Source organism: Eschrichtius robustus, chromosome 2, assembly GCF_028021215.1.
Source record: "Eschrichtius robustus isolate mEscRob2 chromosome 2, mEscRob2.pri, whole genome shotgun sequence".
NCBI lineage: Eukaryota > Metazoa > Chordata > Mammalia > Artiodactyla > Eschrichtiidae > Eschrichtius > Eschrichtius robustus.
In genome coordinates this window covers 110,324,932-110,338,416 of record NC_090825.1, presented here as the reverse complement: position 1 = coordinate 110,338,416, position 13,485 = coordinate 110,324,932, and the positions used below count along the sequence as shown (strand labels likewise).

At 38.3% G+C, this 13,485-nt stretch overlaps 1 protein-coding gene across 3 annotated transcripts in view; it reads right to left on the bottom strand.

The window, feature by feature from the left end:
• The window catches only part of RAD50 (RAD50 double strand break repair protein), a 159,005-nt gene that overhangs the window by 87,773 nt on the left and 57,747 nt on the right, over positions 1 to 13,485 (bottom strand). The gene's annotated exons all lie outside the window — the stretch shown is intronic.

Genomic DNA, 13,485 nt, shown 5'->3' with positions numbered 1-13,485 from the left:
AAATGGACAAGTTTCTAGAAACATACAGTCCACCAAAATTGAATCCAGAAGAAACAGATCATTTGAACAGACCGATCACTAGAAGTGAAATAGAATGTGTAATTAAAAAACTCCCTACAAACAAAAGTCCAGGACCAGATGGCTTCACAAGAGAATTCCACCAAACATACAAAGAACTTATACTGATCCTTCTTTAACTCTTCCAAAAAATGGAAGAGAAGGGAACACTCCCGAAGACATTCTATGAAGTGACCATCACCCTGATACCAAAACCAAAGACAACACCAAAAAAGAAAACTACAGGCCAATATCTTTGGTGAATAGAGATACAAAAATTCTCAACAAAATATTAGCAAACCAAATCCAACAACATATAAAAAGATCATACACCACGATCAAGTAGGATATATCCCAAGTTCCCAAGGTTGGTTCAACATACACAAATCAATCAATGTGATACATCACATAAACAAAAGAAAAGACAAAAAACATGTCATCTCAATAGATGCAGAAAAAAGCATTTGACAAAATTCAACAACCATTCATGACAAAAAATCTTACCAAAGTGGGTACACAGGGAACATAATAAAAACTATTTATGACAAACCCACAGCCAATATAATACTCAATGGTGAAAAGCTGAAAGCCTTCATGCTAAAATCTGGAACAAGACAAGGATGCCCAGATGACTTCCCTGGTGGTCCAGTGGCTAAGACTCTGCACTCCCTATGTAGGGGGCCCAGGTTCAATCCCTGGTCAGGGAACAAGATCCCACATGCCACAACTAAGAGTTCGCATGCTGCAACTAAAGATCCTGCATGCCGCAACAAAGATCCCGAGTGCCACAACTAAGACTCGGCACAGCCAAATAAAAAATAAATAAGTAAATGACAAGGATACCCATTCTCATCTCTTTTATTCAACGCAGTATTGGAAGTCCTAACCACAGCAATCAGACAAGAAAAAGAAATAAAAGGTATCCAAATTGGAAGGGAAGAGGTAAAACTGTCATTATATGCAAATGATAATATATATAGAAAACCTTAAAGACTCCACACAAAACCTGCTAGAACTGATAAATTCAGCCAGGTAGCAGGATACAAGATTAACATACAGAAATCGGTTGCGTTTCTTTACACCAGCAGTGAAATATCAAAAAGGGAATGTAAAAAAACAATACCTTTTAAAATTGTAACCCCGGGACTTCCCTGGTGGCGCAGTGGTTAAGAATCCACCTGCCAATGCAGGGGACACGGGTTCAATCCCTGGTCTGGGAAGATCCCACATGCTGCAGAGCAACTAAGCCCATGTGCCACAACTACTGAGCCTGTGCTCTAGAACCCGCAAGCCACAACTACTGAGCCCACATGCCGCAACTACTGAAGCCTGTGCGCCTACAGCTCCGGCTCTGCAACAACAGAAGCCACCGCAATGAGAAGCCCGCGCACTGCAATGAAGAGTAGGCCCCTCTCGCCACAACTAGAGAAAGCCGGAACGCAGCAACGAAGACCCAATGCAGCCAAAAATGAATGAATAAATAAATAAATTTTTTAAATGATAATAAAATAAAATCGGAACCCCAAAAATAAAATACTTAGGAATAAACCTCACCAAGGAGGTGAAAGACTTATACATTGAGAACTATAAAACATTAATTATAGGAAACTGAAGATGATTCAAAGAAATGAAAGATATCCCATGCTCTTGAATTGGAAGAATTATTACTGTTAAAATGGCCATACTACCCAAAGCAATCTACAGATTTAATGCAATCCTTATCAAATTACCCATGATATTTTTCACAGAACTAGAACAAATAATCCTAAAATTCATATGGAACCATAAAAGACCCAGAATTGCCAAAGCAATACTGAAGAAAAAGAACAAAGTAGGAGGCATAACCCTTCCAGATATCAGACAATACTACAAAGCTACAGTAAGCAAAACAGCATGGTATTTGCACCAAAACAGACATATGGATCAATGGAACAGAATAGAGAGCTCAGAAATAAACCCACACACCTATGGTCAATTAATCTTCAACAAAGGAGACAAGAATATACAATGGGAAAAAGACAGTCTCTTCAGCAAGTGGTGGGAAAGCTGGACAGCCATATGTAAATCAATGAAGTTAGAACACACCCTCTCACCATACACAAAAATAAACTCAAAACGGCTTAAAGACTTAAACGTAAGACATGACACCATAAAACTCCTAGAAGAGAACACAGGCAAAACATTCTCTGACATAAATTGTAACAATGTTTTCTTAGGTCCATCTCCCAAGGTAATAGAAATAAAAACAAAAATAAACAAATGGGACCTAATCAAACTTACAAGCTTTTGCACAGCAAAGGAAACCACAAACAAAAAGAAAAGACAACCTACAGAATGGGAGAAAATATTTGCAAACAATGCGACTGACAAGGGCTTAATTTCCAAAATATACAAATGGCTCATACCTCTCAACAACAGAAAAAAACAACCCAATCCAAAAATGAGCAGAAGACCTAAATAGACATTTCTTCAAAGAAGAAATACGGATGGTCAATAGGCACATGAAAAGATGCTTAACATTGCTAATTATTAGAGAAATGCAAATCAAAACTACAATGAGGTACCACCTCACTCCAGTCAAAATGGCCATCATTAAAAAGTCTATAAATAACAAATGCTGGAGAGGGTGTGGAGAAAAGGGAATCCTCCTACACTGTTGGTGGAAATCTAAGTTGGTGCAGCCACTGTGGAAAACAGTATGGAGGTTCCTCAGAAAACTAAAAATAGAATTACCATATGATCCAGCAATCCCACTCCTGGGCATATATACAGACAAAATTATAATTCAAAAAGATACACATATCCCAATGTTCACAGCAGCAATATCCACAACAGCCAAGACATGAAAACAACTTAAATGTCCACCGACAGATGAATGGATAAAGAAGATGTAGTACATATATACCATGGAATACTACTCTGCCATAAAAAAGAATGAAACAATGCCATGTGCAGCAATATGGATGCAACTAGAGATTATCATACTAAGTGAAGTAAGTCAGAAAGAGAAAGACAAATACCATATGATATCACTTATATGTGGAATCTAAAATATGATACAGGGACTTCCCTGTTGGCACAGTGGTTAAGAATCCGCCTGCCAATGCAGGGGACACCGGTTCGATCCCTGGTCCGGGAAGATCCCACATGCCACAGAGCACCTAAGCCCGTGTGCCACAACTGCTGAGCCTGTGCTCTAGAGCCCGTGAGCCACACTACTGAGCCTGCATGCCACACCTTCTGAAGCCCACACACCTAGAGCCCATGCTCCACAACAAGAGAAGCCACCGCAATGAGAAGCCCATGCACCACAACAAAGAGTAGCCCCAGCTCGCTGCAACTAGAGAAAGCCTGTGCACAGCAACTAAGACCCAACGCAGCCAAAAATAAAAATTAAATAAAATAAATTTAAAAAATAATAATAAAAACTAAAATATGACACAAATGAACCTACCTATGAAATAGAAACAGAATCATGGACATGAGAACAGACTGGTGGTTGCCAAGGGGGAGGCGGTTGGAGGAGGGATGGAGTGGGAGGTTGGGGTTTGCAGATGTAAACTTTAATATATAGAATGGATAAACAACAAGGTCCCACTGTATAGCACAGAGAACTACATACAGTATCCTATGATAAACCATAATAGAAAAGAATATGAAAAAAAGAATGTATATATATATATGTATAACTGAATCACCTTGCTGTACAGCAGTTAACACAACATTGTAAATCAACTATACTTCAATGAAAAAAAAAAAAAAAAGACATACAGATGGCCATCAGGCACATGAAAAGATGCCCATCATCACTAATTATTAGAGAAATGCAAATCAAAACTACAATGAGGTATCATCTCACACTGGTCAGAATGGCCATCATCAAAAAGTCTAGAAACAATAAATGCTGGAGAGGGTGTGGAGAAAAGGAAACCCTCCTACACTGCTGGTGGGAATGTAAATTGGTACAGCCACTATGAAGAACAGTATGGAGCTTCCTTAAAAAACTAAAAATAGAGCTACCATATGATCCAGCAATCCCACTCTTGGGCATATATCTGGAGAAAACCATGATTCGAAAGGATACATGCACCCAAAAATTTACTGCAGCACTATTTACAATATCCAAGACATGGAAGCAGTGTAAATGTCCATCCACAGATGAATGGATAAAGAAGATGCAGTAATATATATATACAGTGGAATATTAGCCATAAAAAAGAACAAAATAATGCCATCTGCAGCAACAGGAATGGACCTAGGGATTATCATACTAAGTGAAGTAAATCAGACAAAGAAAAATATATGATATCACTTATACATGAATGTAAAAAACCTTATTTACAAAACAGAAACAGACTCACAGACTTCAAAAACAAACTTATAGTTACCAATGGGGAAAGGTGGTGGGGGGGAGGGATAAATTATGAGGTTGGGATTAACAGATACACAGTACTATATATAAAATAGATAATCAACAAGGACCTACTGTACATCACAGGGAACTCTACTCATGGGAAAAAAATCTGAAAAAAATAGACATATGTATATGTATAAATGAATCACCTTGCTGTATACCTGAAACTAACACAACACTGTAAATCAACTATATTCCAATATAAAGTAAAAAAGATTTTTTAAGTAAATTAAAAAAATACATAAGAAGGAAAAGAATACTGTTTGATTTACTAGAACTGTATTATCTACCTCCATTATTCAGCATCATTAGGAGATCAGCTATGTGGATTTTTCAAATAAATGAATTTTATCCTTTTATGTACCAAAAGTGTTTTTTAAAATATTTTAAAAAACAATCACAAGCTTACAGAAAAGTAGAAATACAGTATACACCATGACTTTTCACCCAAACCACTTGAGAATAAGCTGCTGATCTGATATCCCAACACTGATATTTCCTATAAAACATGGGCATTTTCAACCATAAAAATCAGGAAATTGAGAGTGATATATTACTACCATATGGTCCTCAGATCCCATTCAATTTTTCCAATTCTTCCAATATGTCCTTTACAACAATAGGATCCAGTTCAGAATTACACACAGTATTACACATTGTTGAGAATTACACATTGTTGTCACGTCTCTTTACTTTCTTTCAGTCTGGAACAGTTCCTCAGATTTTCTCTTTCATGACTGGTAATTTTAAAAATTACCAAATGTTATTTTATAGAATATCTCCCAAAATTTGGATTTGCCTAATATTTCTTCAGGACTAGAATCAGATTATGCATCTTTGCAGCAATATTACAGAAGTGATGATATGTTCCTTACATTGCATCTTATCGGATGGGCACGATTTCAATTTATTTCATTACTGAGGATGTTACCTTCAATCTCCTGGTAAAGGTGGTTATCTACCAGGAGATATTCCTGGCAGAATATTATTTTTTCTACTTTGCTGTTAATAAATATTTGGGAAAGAGATACACTGAGACTGTGTAAATGTCTCATAACCTCATCAAGCTTTTCCTCCATTAGTTTTAACATCTCTATTAATGTTTCTTAAATGAATGATTACTGTGATAGCTATCAAAGAGTAATTTTCTAATTCCATTATTCCTCCTACATTTATTAGTTAAGATTCTACTATAAGGAAGGGCTTTGTCCTTCACACCCGCCCCAACCGCCGCCTTGTTTTTCATTTTTTAAATATCACTATGGACTCATGCATTCCTCTCTTGGGCTCCAATTCCCAACCAGGTTTTTGTGGATGCCCTCCTCTCTCAGCCTCATCTACTGGTTTTTGCGGGTTTTTTAAATTAAATTTATTTATTTATTTTTGGCTGCGTTGGGTCTTTGTTGCTGCACGCAGGCTTTCTCTAGTTGTGGCCAGTGGGGGCTACTCTTTGTTGTGGTGCATGGGCTTCTCATTGCGGTATCTTCTTTTGTTGTGGAGCACGGGCTCTAGGCGCGTGGGCTTCAGTAGTTGTGGCACGTGGGCTCAGCAGTTGTGGCTCGCGGGCTTAGTTGCTCCGCAGCATATGGGATCTTCCTGGACCAGGGCTCGAACCCATGTCCTCTGCATTGGCAGATGGATTCTTAACCACTGCTCCATCAGGGAAGTCCCTCATCTACTGGCTTTTGGACCTCCATCATGGTGTATTATCTTTATATATTGCTGACTTTGATTTGCTAATATTTTGTTATTGATTTTTGCATGCATGAGAGTTACCCATCTGTAGTTTTCTTATAATGTCTTTGGGTTTTGGTAACACAGTAATACTACCTTCATAAAATGAGTTGGGATATAGTTCCTTTGCCTCTTTTCTGAAAGAGTTTATGTAGAACTGACACTATTTCCTCCTAAAATGTTTTGTACAACTCACCAGTAAAATCATCACAACCTGAAGTTCTTGTTAAGTTTTTAACTACAAATCAACTTCTTTAGTAGGCATATTTCTTCTTGCGTAAGCTTTGGTAGCTTATGTTCTTAAAGGAATTTTTGCACTTCATCTAAGTTACTGAATTTATTGGCATAAACCTGCTAGCAGTATTCCCTTATTACCTACATAATGTCTGTAGGATCCACAGTGATGTTGCCTCTTTCATTCCTAATACTGGTAACTTATGGCTTTTTTATCACTTTGCTTAGAGGCTTATTCATTTTATTGATTCTTTTTTTTAAAAGAACCATCTTCTGGTTTCACTGGTTTTCTCTGTCTCTGTATTCTGTATCACTGATTTTTGCTCTTATCTTTAATTTCCCTCCTTTATTTATTTTGAATTTAATTAGCTCTTCTTTTTCAAGTTTCTTAAGATAGAAGCTCAGGTAATTAATTCTAGACATTTTTTCTTTTCTAATATAAACATTTTATTCTATAAATTTCTAAGCATTAGTTAGCTGCATTCCACAAATTTTTTGTATGATATGCTTTTATTTAAAGTATTTTTGAATTTCCTTCATGATCCCTTTTTTGATCCATGGGTTATTTAGAAATGTACTGCCTAATTTTCAAATATCTGGGGATTTTCTGTTATTGATTTCTAGTTGAATTCTGTTGTGGTCAGAGAACACATTCTGTATGACTTCAATCCTTTAAAATTTGTTTTCACTTGTTTTATGGTTCAAAATATTTGTGAATGTTTTACAGTGGTTGAAAATAATGTGTATTCTGCTGTTCACTGGTAGAATGTCCTATAAACATCAATTAGGCTAATTTGATTAATTGTATTAAAGTTTTCCACGTCCTTCTGATATTTTGTCTACTCTTTCTGTTTCTTTACCAAGAGGGGTATTGAGATCTCCAACTATAATTGCAGATTTGTCTATTTCTCCTTTAGTTCCATAGATTTTTTTTGCCTCTTCCATATCAAAGCTCTACATTTAGAGTTGTTATATCCTCTTGGTGAACTGACTCCTTTATCATCATAAAACATCACTTCTTATGCCAATGTTACTAGTTCTGCAGTACACTGTCTGATATTAATATAGCCGACTCAGTTTTCTTTTTATTAGCTGGCATATTTTAGTATGCCAACTAAAGGATTTTCCATCCTTTTACTTTTAACCTATCTGTATTATTATATTTAAAAACACGTTATTCCCTCTAAAAAATAATACAAATGAATGTATATGCAAAACAGAAACAGAGTCACAGATACAGAAAACAAATTTGTGGTTACCAAAGTGGAGGGGAGAGGGACAAATCAGAGGTATAGGATTAACAGATACAAACTACTACATATAAAATAGATAAACAACAAGAATACACTGTATAGCACAAGGAACTTTACCCATTTTCTTGTAAAAACCTATAACGGAGTATAATCTGCAAAAATACTGAATCACTATGCTGTGCACCTGAAACTAACACAATATTGTAAATCAACTATACTTCAATCAAAAAAAAAAAAACCCCACTGGTATTCCTTTTGCTTTATTTAGGTCTTTTTGTTATATCTTCTATTCCATTCATGAAACTTCACGTTTTCCTTTCCATCTGTCTACATATTTACAAGATTTGTAATTTAAGATCGTCTGCTAATTCTGTCATCTCTTTCATTTTTTATCTATTTCTATGATTTCATTTTCGCCTGGATATGGGTTCCTTGCATGCCTGGTAACTTCTGATTGTGAATTTTACATTGTTGAATGAATAATTTTGTTTTACTCCTTTAATGAGTGTTGAATTTGGTTCAGGCATGCAGCTAAGTTTCTTGAGGGTTGATCCTTTTTTTTTTTTTTGGATGCACCACGCAGCATGCAGAACTTCCCCTCCCAGGGATCAAACCAGGGCCCCCTGCAGTAGAAGCACGGAGTCTTTTAACCACTGGACCTCTGGGGAAGTCCAGTATTTAATGGTGGATATTGTTTCTTTATTTGGCCAAGCTGCACAGCTTACAGTATCTTAGTTTCCTGACCAGGGATTGAACCCGTGCCCTCGGCAGTGAAAGTGCGGAGTCCTAACCAATGGATCACCAGGGAATTCCTTAGAGGCCTGGTCCTTTTGAACGTTTGTTTTTAAGGTTTGTAAGGGGGCATCTACAGCAACCTTTACTCTAGGACTAATTTCGTATCACTTCCCCTCAGCCTCAAGAACCTCCTTTAACATTTCTTATGGTACAGATCTGCTGGTAACTAATACCTCTACCTTATTTTTTTCCCAATCAGAAAATGTTCTCCATTTCATCTTCAATTTTTGAAGGATATTTTTGTTGTATATAGAATTTTAGATTAATTTTTATTCCCCAGCACGTTAAAGATGCTGTCTCACTATCTCATGGCTTGGAAATTTTTGATGAGAAGTCAGAAATCATTTTTTCCCCTCTGCATAATGTGTTAATTTTTCCTCAGTCTGCTTTTAAGAATTCACCTCTGGTTTTCAGCAAGTTTAGTATAATATGCAATATAAGTGTGTTTATGCTGCTTGTTATGTGTTGAGCTTCTTGGGTCTTTTTTATAATTTTATTTCTCTGTTGGGATCTTTTCCCACATTACGGCCAATTTCCTTCAAATTCTTGAACTTATGTGTCATAGCTTTTAAAATCCTTGTCTGCTAATTCCAAAATTTGTCATCTCTGGATATGTTTCTATTCACTTTTTCCTCTCAGTTATGGATTACATTCGTTTCTTCATATACACACTAATTTTTTATTATATCCTGGACATTGTAGATGCTACAATGTGAGTTTGGATTGTCCTGACTTCCTTTAAAAAGTGCTGAGTTTTGTGCTAGAAGGCAGTTAATTTATTGGCTACTCAGCTTGATTCTGTCAAAGCTTGTTTTAGGATTTGTTAGGATGGCCTTTCTGAGGCCTCAACAGAATACTAAGGAGTTCCACAAGCTCCTCCTACTCTGGCATATCATGACTCAAATGTCTCCCAGCATTGTGTAAACTCTAGAATCTCCATTCAGTTCACAATCCCACTCCTCTACTCCAGTAGTTGTTCACTGCTAGTCCTCACTGAATCTCATTCTGGAACACATGCAGCTTAGTATTTGGCCAAAGACTCATGGGCTCCTTGTACAGATTCCTGGTGCCCCATCTCTGCACAAAAACCCCACCCCTGTACCCTGCCTCACAATTCACAACCACCTCAGCAAACCCAAACTTCTTTCTTTGTTTCATCTGCCTAGTGACTCCTGTTCTCTGTTGGGTTCTAACTCTATGCACTGAAGTTTGCAAAATATCCCTAGGTAGCAAACTAGAATAAATGTGTAGTCACCGCATATATTTCTCTTTTCTCAAAAATCACAGCCCTGCACCATCTGTTGCCCAATGCCTGAAAAGAGTAGATTCAAATATTTTTTCCAGTTTTATAGTTGTTCATCTTGGGAGCACAAGTATGATACTCACTACTCTATTGCAACCAAAATCACAAGCCCTGGATTCAGCCTTTTTTTAAAATCATAAATAACTTTTGTTGGACTTTTCATGACTTTTGGGCATAAATTTAACTTTTATATTAACTCATCAAATTGTTTAACAAATATTTATTAGGCACTTTGTAGCTTTCATTTGTTGTTTTGGTTCAAAAATGACAGGTTTTTTTAAAAAATAAATTGATTTATTTATTTTTGGCTGCATTGGGTCTTTGTTGCTGTGCGCAGGCTTTCCCTAGTTGCGGCGAGCGGGGGCTACTCTTCATCATGGTGAGCAGGCTTCTCATTGCAGTGGCTTCTCTTGTTGCAGAGCACAGGCTCTAGGCACGCAGGCTTCAGTAGTTGTGGCACACGGGCTCAGTAGTTGTGGCTCGCGGGCTCTAGAGCACAGGCTCAGTAGCTGTGGCACACGGGCTTAGTTGCTCCGCGGCATGTGGGATCTTCCCGGACCAGGGCTCGAACCCATGTTCCCTGCATTGGCAGGTGGATTCTTAACCACTGGGCCACCAGGGAAGCCCCAAAATGACAGTTTTTTCCTTTGAAGCATGGAAGACAGAGAGGTTAAACAAAGAGTAGAGAAAGGAATGTTAAACATCATCATAAGAGAAGTACAGGTTGCTTTGGGAGCACAAAGTAGGGGCATCTAACCTATTTAGGAGAGTTCTGGGAAGGTTTTCTAAAGGAAGTGAATATTTAAACTGAGACCCGAAAGAGATAAGCAAGAGTTCACAGATGAAAAGATCTGAGTCACTGAATGGCTAAAGTAATTTCAGAATGTTTGGTGCAGAAAGTAGGGAAAAGGGAAGTAAAGACAGAAAATGGTTTCAGTAATTAAAAGCTTTCTGAAACATGTTAAGGGTTTTGGACTTAAAGCAATGGAAAATCACTAAAAGGTTTAATCCAGGGGAAAAGCATGCAAGAGATATGCATTTTTAGAAGAATCGTTTTGTCTTTAGGGTAAACAGACTGGACTGAGGCAAGATAGGAAGCTGAGAGTAATCCAGGAGAAATTCAGGATATAGACATCTCAGTGAGGAGGTAGCCAGAGATTGATATTCAGCTTTTAGAGCCCAGGGACTTGACCCTATCATTTTGTTAGGGGAACCACTGACTGAAACCGCCAACCCTGGCCAGGCCCCACAGTAACCACTTGCATGAGTTATCTTACAACGGGAGGCCCTGGTAAGGAATGCATAACTAAACAAGCTACCACCTACTGGAAGAACTCGGGAAAGGTCAAAAGGAGAGAGGAGACACCAGTCCATACGTCCTACCAATCTCCTAGAATCCTTCTCACTGGACTGTATCTTGGCTGAGCGATGTGTGAGCCACCAGAAAGGACACTGAGTCAGAACGACTGGCCAGAGACAACCAAGAAACTAACCCCACTACCAAAAAACCTGAGACTGCGAGCCACGCGGCTGAGCAGTTCTCCTGGGTTCCCTTACCCTACTGCTCTCCGCCCGGGTGCCCCTTGCCAATAAAGTCTCTTGCTTTGTCAGCACGTGTGTCTCCTCAGACAATTCATTTCCCTTCCTCTCGGGCCTGGAAGGGGTCCCCCTTCCTGCAACAATTTCATCCCAAGGAAAGTAGCTGCTGAGGTCTTAGTCCACAGTAGTTAAACAAAGGATTTTTCCATCTATGTACCAGAAAATGAGTTAATTTGTTTACAATGTGCCTGACTAGCAGGCCAAACACACATATTTGTTCTCCTGGCATCTACCTTTCTGTCAAGTATCAAAAGAGTAAATGTAATTCAGAGAAGGGGTATCTTGTAGCATTTCAAGCACAATATTGTTGTTGATGCTCTTACTGAAGAAGAATCACTTCAAAAAGAGTAATTTAGATTGAGCTAATTTATGAGGGCAGAGAAACACTTTAGAACAATATCTATCCAAAATAAAAAAATAAATAAAATAAAATAAAATAAAATAAGTCCTTCTCTTTCCAAACAATCTAGTTGTAAAACCATTAGATGTGGCAGAAGAAGGTACATGTCCACGCTGGCTGAAGGTGGGGGGACATGGTAGCTCAACAGAGAGCATGCTGAGCTTGAGCAGGCTAAGAAGGGTATCCATATGGGGAGATAGCTTGGCACAGAGTTTCAAAAGTCCAAGGGTGTCAGTTCAAGCCAGATAAAAAGGGCATCTGTGAGTATGGATGACCAAGCTCAGGAGGAGGAGGCCGATGTCCATACTGGGAGAAGGCATGATGTGGGGATTCAGAGCCTGACAACACTGAGGAAGGAATCCACGTGACGGGGGAAGCCTGCTAGGGTAGTTCAGATCCCAGATTAGAGAGGGCATCCTTACAAGAGGCCACCTGGTAAAGAGTATTAGGGATTGAGAAAGGTAAGTAAGCTGTCCATGGGTGGGAAATGGGAGGTGGCCTTGCATGGGAAGTCAGAGCATAAGCAAAATGGGAAAACGTCCATTTGAGAGGGCCAGCATGAGGAGTTACTGCCCAAGCAGGGTGAAGAGAGCTTGCACGTGGGGGTAGAGTCGGTCCAGTATGGAGTGTTAGAGTTCTAGGGCAGTGATAGGAGATTCATTACATATGGGGGATTGATCAAATAAGTAAATGTATTAAGAATGCAGTCAATTCCTTGCTTCTCACTTCCTTCATTTTATTTACCAGGCAAATGCCCAACCTTGATTAAATCCAACTTTCCAGCTTACTCAGTGCTTGCCATTGAGCAGCTGAACAAAACTGAAAAAACACAACCATAATAACTGATCTCCCTATAAATTTTTACCCACAGACCTCAAGTGACCCCCAACACTGTCATGTAACCCTTTAACACTTCCCTAATCAATTTACTCTGAGATAAAAACTACTTTACACTTCTATTAGCCTCAATCAACCCCTTCTCCCACCCTCAGCCAATGATTTCACTTCTTTTTTCCAATTAGAATACAGAAACAATCAAAAGAGAATTGATTCATTCTCTCAGTACTAAATTTACCATATATACTCTGCCTGCCATCCTTTTACAATGGATAAACAGTGTGCACTCCTGTTAACTCCTTCAGCTGAGCAATGGATCCTATCTCTTCTTGCCTACTCAAGGATTTTGCTCTGTGATTATCATCTCCCTTGCATCAATTTTCCCTTCTATCCGGGGCACTCCTATCAGTTTATAAATGCTCTAGTATCTCCCACTTTTAGGAACACAACATATGGGAGCAAAATGGGATAAAGGAACAACTGAAGAAATAAGGATCCAAACAATTTACAGTATCAGCCAAAAGCAAAACAAAACTGTTAAGATGCAGACAACAGAGAAATGAGCTTCTGAGGGTTCAGGTCAACTGAGGAGATGCAAATTAGATCAGAGGAAGAATGGAAGGACTGATGTGGCCTAAAGTTTGAAAGAAGTAAAGGAGAAAAGTGGGAAGTTAGGCAAATGGAGCAACATGGAAATCAAAGTTCCTAAGAAGATAGAAACAACTGAACATAGGTAAGAAAAATTATTGAGGAGAACCAGAAAAATTCAGGCGTTTGTTTAAGACAAGGTAAACAATATTAGGTTCAGGGTCAAATTTAAACAGGGAAAAGGAAAGACAAGAGAAGCTGAAGATATAAG